Here is a 7647-nt window from a genome sequence, read left to right on the forward strand (position 1 = left end):
CAGGACCGACTTGTTCTTAGAAGGATCATTAGGAGGTTTCCATGGGATCATGTGTATGAGCGTGTAGAGTATAAAGTTGTAAAGTGCTAGAACAATTTGAGGTGTTCTTATTACACGGTCATGTAGAGTGAGATTTTAAAGAGAACAGAAGTCTCTGGAGCTGCAGTGATTTCTTTTGCAGCTCAGATTGATGTGTCATTTTTAGTTGGTTCATGAGCCATACTTCCAGCTGTCATCCATCAACACTTTGGCCACAGCCTGTTCTTGGCTGCCTGGCTGGCTGGAATTAGTTATCCCTTCTAATGCTGCCTTGTTTTCTCCAGGCAAAATCCCGTCTTCCCAAGGACAAAAACTCTCTCACTGAATTTTCTACTGGTAAACTCTTTCTCCTGAATCTGCTTGATTGGTGTCCATTTTTCTGTCTTGGGGATGCTGAACTATGAAAAAAATTCATAAACTCAGTTCATAAACTCTGTTAAAACATACTGGGTATTGACTCTGTACCAGTTCTGATGGCTAAGTCGGGAGGATATAAAGCAATAAATAATGAAACTCCAGCACTCAAAGGCTGTACGGTTAAGTAGGGGAAAGGCATGTAAATCATTGCATTTATTTTAAGTAGTAAGTGAAACAATATGAATGTTTGCATGCCACAGTGACAACAGATTTAAGAAAATACTTTCTACAGGAGCTGTTGTTTGAGTTTTAAATGATAATCTATGTTTTGACAGACTAGAAAGGCACGGATATTTCATGCAGAGGACGGAGTTTATCCAAATATATGCCATGAAGCAAAACAGTATTTAGCAATTATATTATAATATTATAAGGAATTCCTGGATGGTTATTTTTAAAAAACAAAATGCAAGGTAGGTCCCCAAATTCATAGTATTCACACTAAGGAGCCCACACAGAAAAGACCCAACATGTATAAGCATTTAAAAGTTGACAGACATAATAAGTGTGCAGCAATGATTATCAGGCTGCACCAGTCATCAGAAATAGCTGGGAATCTTCAAAATATGATGTTCAAGGCATGAAACTCTTATAGAACTGACCAACATTAAAAAACATTTTAGTGTATTCAAAGCTGTTCTCTGGTGTTTCTAAGGCACATCCAAGGTTAAGACAATGAATATAGCATTTCTAAGAAACCATTTGAATGATAGTATGGATGGTCCCCAAGACTTCCTGGAAGGGTAAGGCCAGAGGTGAACAGACCAATGAGAGATAAGGAGCCATTGCAATAACCCAGGTGAGATAAGACCTAAAATGTGTTTAAATGGATAAAATGTCCCATCTTCCAAGAACATTGTTAGCTACATATAAACAGAAATTGCACACAATAACTTTTCAGGATTGTGCATCTGGCTTTGGTAGTTACTTACTAAATACTATCTATTAGATTGGTAATAACTAAATATTAAGTCCTTGCTCCACTCAGGTAATTATTGCTAATCGTATTTTCTTGTCATTATCTGGACTCCCCTGAGATTTAGTACACTTTTAATGATAACTAACTCCAGTAAGCAGAATTTGAAGCAAAACTATGTACAACATACATACATATGTATGTATGTATGAAAGATCTCAAGTCTCATATGTGATAAATTTTAATGGAGAGTGATCAAGATGGACAGGTTTATTTTATTCTTGTATATGTGCAAAATTTACATCATTAACTGTTTCAAATATCATTGAATTATATATATTGACATGGTTAAAAGTATAAATTTCAAGTTATATATATTTTCCCATGACAAATAATTAGGGGGAAATGTATAGATTGTGTGGATAAAGATACAGACAAGTGACTAATGTAGTCTATGACTTAAGCCAGGCATGAGAGGAAGACACACATGGGAATGGAAAAGATTTATAATTTATAAATTTATAATTTTTAATAATTGAATGTATAAGATTTATTAAAAGAATTGTGAGTTCAGGGATATCAACATGTTGCAGTGTGAGATACTAATTCACAATTCCATCATTCTGCTTTGAGAGTCAGCGCACCAACTGCACACACAGAGGACGGCTTGTTATGACAGCAGTCGTTGTGGAAATGCCCTGAACCATTTCAGTTGCTCATGTCTTGATGTGAGACAAGAGAACAACATGGTTGCTAATAGAGCCCTATAACTTGAGATAAGAGGAGCAGATATAAAGGTCCCAAACAGCCAAGGTTTGAACCTAGCAGATATTGTACCTGTTGGGCCATACTTGAAGTATTGTGCTCTTGAAGAGAACATGCATGAGGGAAATGACATAGAGAAAAATTAAAAAAAAATAACTGCATCTGAGAAATGTATTGGAGAGTTTGTGTCTAATCAATTGTTTGCATATGAAGGCTAGCCAGAAGGGATGGATCAAGAAAGCAGATAAATAATCTCTGCCAGGTGTGCAGAAACCAAGAAATTAAGAAATGATGACTGAGCGAGCATGACATAGTATTCTCAAGATCTAGACCCAAAGGGTTAACATTGAAGAGTCTCAAAAGCCTGACTAGCAGCTGTGAAGCAAACCCACTGCATCTGCTGTGCAGTTTGGCCCCACAGCCCTCCGCCTGCTCTCTCTGTCACTGTCTGCCAAAACTAGGAGAGGGTTCAAGAAGGTAGAGAAGACATAAAAAGGATTGTGTGTGTTTCCTTCACAATCCACAGGCAAAACTTATAACTCTTCCTATACCCAGTTCACAGATAAGGAAACCAAGACTCCAAATTGACTAAATGTCCCACAGCTAATGAATGGAAGAAGTGAATCTCACTCATTTGTTTATATAATGTTTATCAAGATCAACTTATGTAAAGAATTAAGCTAAAATAGTATTAATCTGTAGTGCTGACCCTCTTGATGCTCATTGATATCTTCAAAACAATAAGATAAAGGTTAAAATACATATTTTTGCATCATGCTATATATTTACATACTGGGGGACTACTACTTGAGTGGTGCTAAAGGTTAGGACACATGAAAGGAAGGATGATGAAAGAATCTGGAAAAATTGTAAATGGAGACTGTACTTTGGTTTCCTGGACACCCAGACTCAAATAATCACACCAAACTATATTAATTACAAAACTGTTTGGCCAACATCTCAGGTGTATCCCTAGCTAGCTCTTAAATCTTAAATTAACCCATTTCTATTAATCTGTGTATTGCAAAAAAACAAAACAAAAACCTGTGACTTACAGGTAAGGTTCTTGCGTCTTTCTCCTTTGGCAGCTACATGTCATCCTTTTGACTCAGCCTACTCTCTCTGTATATCTCTTTTCATATTTCTTGCCTGGCTTTACCATGCTAAGCCATTGGACAAAACAGCTTTATTCATAAAACAAAAAATCAGCACAAATACAGGACATCCCACATCAAAAATTGATTTGGGCTCAGATTGTGAGGCCCTGAAAATGATATGCAAAATTTGGTGGGCTTTGTATTCTGTAGAGCAAAGAATTATAAATGTTACTAAAGCAGGGGAGCTACGTGGTCAAATCCATTTAAATAGATAACTCTAAGGACTGGTGGAGGGTGAACTAGAAAGAGAGTTGATGAAATTTGGCTATAGTACATATGGCAAAAGGTGAAATCCAGAAAAACACTAAGGCAGAAATGGTAAAGATATAAAAGAATCAGGATAAAGAGATGTGAGCTCTTTTTAGAGGGTTGAATTGTGCCAGAGTCAACATAGAGGCTAAACATGAGGAACTAATTGAGGATACTTAACATTAACCAGTTAATAAAAATAAAGATTGAGGAAGAAGGCCAAACTGGAGGTAGGTGACATTTGCCTTGGGATGATCTTCAGATGACAGTCTGGTAAATACTTAAATGTAGAACTAGGACTGGAGAGAAAAATTTGGGTTAAAATTGGGTTTTGGGGGACTAACAAATTTTTCAAGTTGATTGAAAGCAAAAGAAAAGACAGAATCTGTTTTAGAAAGAAAAGAAGGGAAGGGAAGAGAGGGGAAATGAGAGTAAGGGAGAGTGAGCAAGGGAAGAGGAAAGAAAAAAAGTAATGAAGTGACAGGAGTCATAGACAATGTATAGAAACATGGGCATAACAAATATAATTCTAAATTAAACTGACACAGAAGCAAGTTAATTAAATAATTCCAACAGTTAAAGGTTGAAGAAAAGTTTGCAAAGGACTGTGAAATGGCGAGAAAAGTAGGAAATGTAGCTGTGAGTGCCAAGTGAGAAGAAATTTTTGAAGGAATACTGAAAAAAGAAAGGACAATGGAATCTGGTAAAAGCCCTCAGTTTTGTTAGTCATGGTAGCAACATAATGAAACTCTCCGTGTTTAGAGGGAAGGAGAGTAGGGGTGCCAAGAGAGGGAGCATCAATGAAAGAAGCTTGCTGTGAAGAACATTTTGACATGTAACTTAAAAGTAGAAAAGCATTTAGTGCTGAAAAGAAGGCAAAAAAAAAAAGTGCAAAGGAATCAGTCAATGCTACTCATTGAATTTGTCACTAATGTGTTCATGTGATAAAAGCTTGGTTTCCAGGGTGAAAATATCAGGATTGGTGGGATTGGACCAGCAAGATTGCTCAGAGAGGAAAGGCACTTGCCATCAAGCCCAATGGTCTGATTTAATCCTTGGAACTCACAGGGCAGAAGGAGAAAAATGATCCTCACAAGTTGGTTCTCTGACCTTTACATGCACTGTGGAACATCCCCAGCATATATATATGAATATAGACAGACACACACACACATGCACACACACACACACACGTAATTAAAAAATATTATCAGTAGTGATTTTCCAAGGTTGTGACTAGAAGGAGATCAAGAAACTGCTCTGTCCCCATAGCCTGGCTACCAGTTTGGTCAGACAATCTCCACCTCTCACCCTTGTTCCTGTCATTGCCCTACCATATGTTTTATGTAATTCAACCAAGGGACCTCTATCAGATGTACACCATGCTATTTGGACTTTCAGCCTATAAGTTTAATAAACTTGTTTCTATCATATGTCTCTAGCCTTAACCAATTTGTTGTAGTAACAGAAAAATGGACTACCAGACAACATGAGGACACTGAGGCTGAAGCTGACTCAAATAGAGTGGTTAAGAAAAACTCACATATGTAGGACAGACCCCCTGTGACATGATTCTGTCCCAGTGTCCCAGTCTGATCATAAAGAAATTGTGTTATCTGTTAGCATCATGTTCTTCGTTCCTCCTACCAGACACTACTTCACAGCACTTACCTTGGGGAGAAATAACAGAGTTAAAATGGTGGATGTTTTTCACTCCTCTTGACTTAATCTTCATCTTTCACATAGAGACAATGCAGTTCCTACTGACTGAAATTCCCAAAGCAGATTTATAAATATGATCAATGTCAGGGCTAAAATAATTTGCAAAGGACTGTGATAGGAGAGGCTCTTGTGTCCAGCTATAAAATTGGAACTCGATTCTATAAAAGTGAGTAGTCAATCACAATATGTTGAGAAGAAAATGACAGAGAACTACACAGTGGAGTTAGAAATCTGCAATAAAGGGTTGGTTTTAAGGTCCCTAGTCCTTTGAGTTTAGATTATTACATAAAAGCTGCAAGGAGATTGTGTCCTAGTTGTAACTGCTTTTTGTGCTCTGCACTAATGTAGACGTTATAGCAACAAAGAAAAGCAAGAATAGAGGAGGGTTTCTCAATAAAATCTTGGACTCTGCACCCTTCTCTTTGTTTCACTCAGTTTCACTATTATCTCTCCTAATTTGTTGGCAAGTCTCTCCAAATAAAAATTTAAAATTATATAAAAATGTAAACAATGATTGTTTTTTTTAGCTTTAAGTTATTACTGACAGTGATATTAGAACCAGGATTGAACGTTACAAACATAAGACATTAGTTCAGAAGATAACTGTCTTACGCTTGCTATGAAGAGACACCATGACCACAGCAACACCTATAAAAGAATACATTTAATTGAGTCTGTATTACGATTCAGAGGTTTAGTCCATTATTGTCATGGTGAGAAACATGATGGGGCAGACATGGTTCTGAAGAGTAGTTGAGTGTTCTGCATCTAGATCCACAGGCAGCAGGAAGTGACAGAGACACACTATCCAAGCTTGAGCTTCTGAAACCTCGAAGCCCATCTCTCAGTGATGTACTTCCTTCAACAAAGCCACACCTACTCCAACAAGGCCACACCTCCTACTAGTGCCACTCCCTATGAGTCTATGAGGACCATTTTTATTCAAACCAACACAATAACTCAAATTAGATTCCTGACCAGATCTCTGCTGTGGGATAATGGTCTTGTACTTTGTAAAGATTTGTCACTTGTATTTTAATAAGATGCTGAGTAGCCAGGCAGGAAGTATAGGTGGGGCAATCAAGCAGGAAAAAGAGGTATGGATAAGAGAACAGAAGAATACTGGGAATAGGAAGACTCAGTATGCAGCCATCACCCAGCCACAGAGAAAGCAAGATGAGAATACCTCACTAATAAAGGTACCAAGTCATGTGGCTAACATAGACAAGAATAATGGGCTAATTTAAGATGTAAGAATTAATTAATAAGTAGACTGAGCTAATAGGCCAAGCAGTTTATAATTAATGTAGACCTCTGTGTGTTTCTTTGGGACAAAACGGCTATGGGACCAGGCAGGACAGAAACCTTGGTCAACAAATGGTGCGAACGTGGACAATTAAGTTCACTTAAAACCTGATAGAGTTTGAGAAGGAATTCTAGACACAAAAAGAACAGAGTTAAGCAGGGCTTCTTGGTAGTATTCTCTCAGGTTGGCTGTTTGTTACAGGCAAGCACATCTCATTTAAGAGAGATTTCCTGACTCAGCTTTTCCTGCAAAACCTTGGAGCTCTTTTAAGAGGCCCTGCCATGAAACTCTTTTTTTGGTGTTTTAACAGTTTATTTTGAAGATCTTTTTAAAAACAAAGTAAAAGACCATCTGAGAAAAAAATTGCACAGATGATACTCATTAAATAAGTATGGTGATTAAATCAGACAGATGATATATTCTCTTCTGCAACTCCAGAAGTGAGTTCTGTGGTCGGGAAGGTTCCAGAGTGGGGAAGGGAATCACAGCAATTAAAGCTGCCTCGTAATCATGTAAATCTACAGTAGCAATCAAATGTTTCGTTTCTTCCCAAGTAATCAATTTCGGTCTTCAAACTGTACCTTATTTTTTAAAAGATAAGATACTAAAAACTCAATGGGATTTGGTGGTCTTTTCTTTGCATGCACAGCAAGACCTTGTAATAACATAAGCACAACTGTTGATTCAAGTAGGCACGAGTTGGCAAAGACTGTAGATCCACCTTATGTTTTGATGATTTTTCTGCATTAATCTTCTCATTTTTGACTATCCTCTCAATGCTGTCCGTAAGACCGTACTCAGAGTTTTCTGCAAACTGTGTCTGTCTCTCCAGCATCTACTCTGACTCCATGGCAGACCGTGCAAACAGCAGTCAACCGGATACCAGTCCACACCAATGCTGTTGGTTTCCTAAGTCCCAAGAAACTTAAATGGTGTTGATGAATAGCTGACCACATGCTTTCTGATGGTGTCAGGGACCTTGAAACTCTATGGAGTTATGGCAATAAACCTGGCTCTGGCCAATACCTTTGCCATGAAGGTAGACTCTCAGAAAGCTAAAGAATGGGGTGGATCCA

At 37.8% G+C, this 7647-nt stretch overlaps 1 pseudogene; it reads right to left on the bottom strand.

The window, feature by feature from the left end:
* Positions 1–7128: 7128 nt before the first annotated feature.
* Positions 7129–7421, bottom strand: LOC121439787 (annotated as a pseudogene).
* Between the last annotated feature and the right edge of the window lie 226 nt (positions 7422–7647).

The sequence above is a fragment of the Microtus oregoni genome, unplaced genomic scaffold, assembly GCF_018167655.1.
Source record: "Microtus oregoni isolate MIOR12 unplaced genomic scaffold, Mior012 000063F_ref0000156, whole genome shotgun sequence".
Taxonomy (NCBI): Eukaryota; Metazoa; Chordata; class Mammalia; order Rodentia; family Cricetidae; genus Microtus; species Microtus oregoni.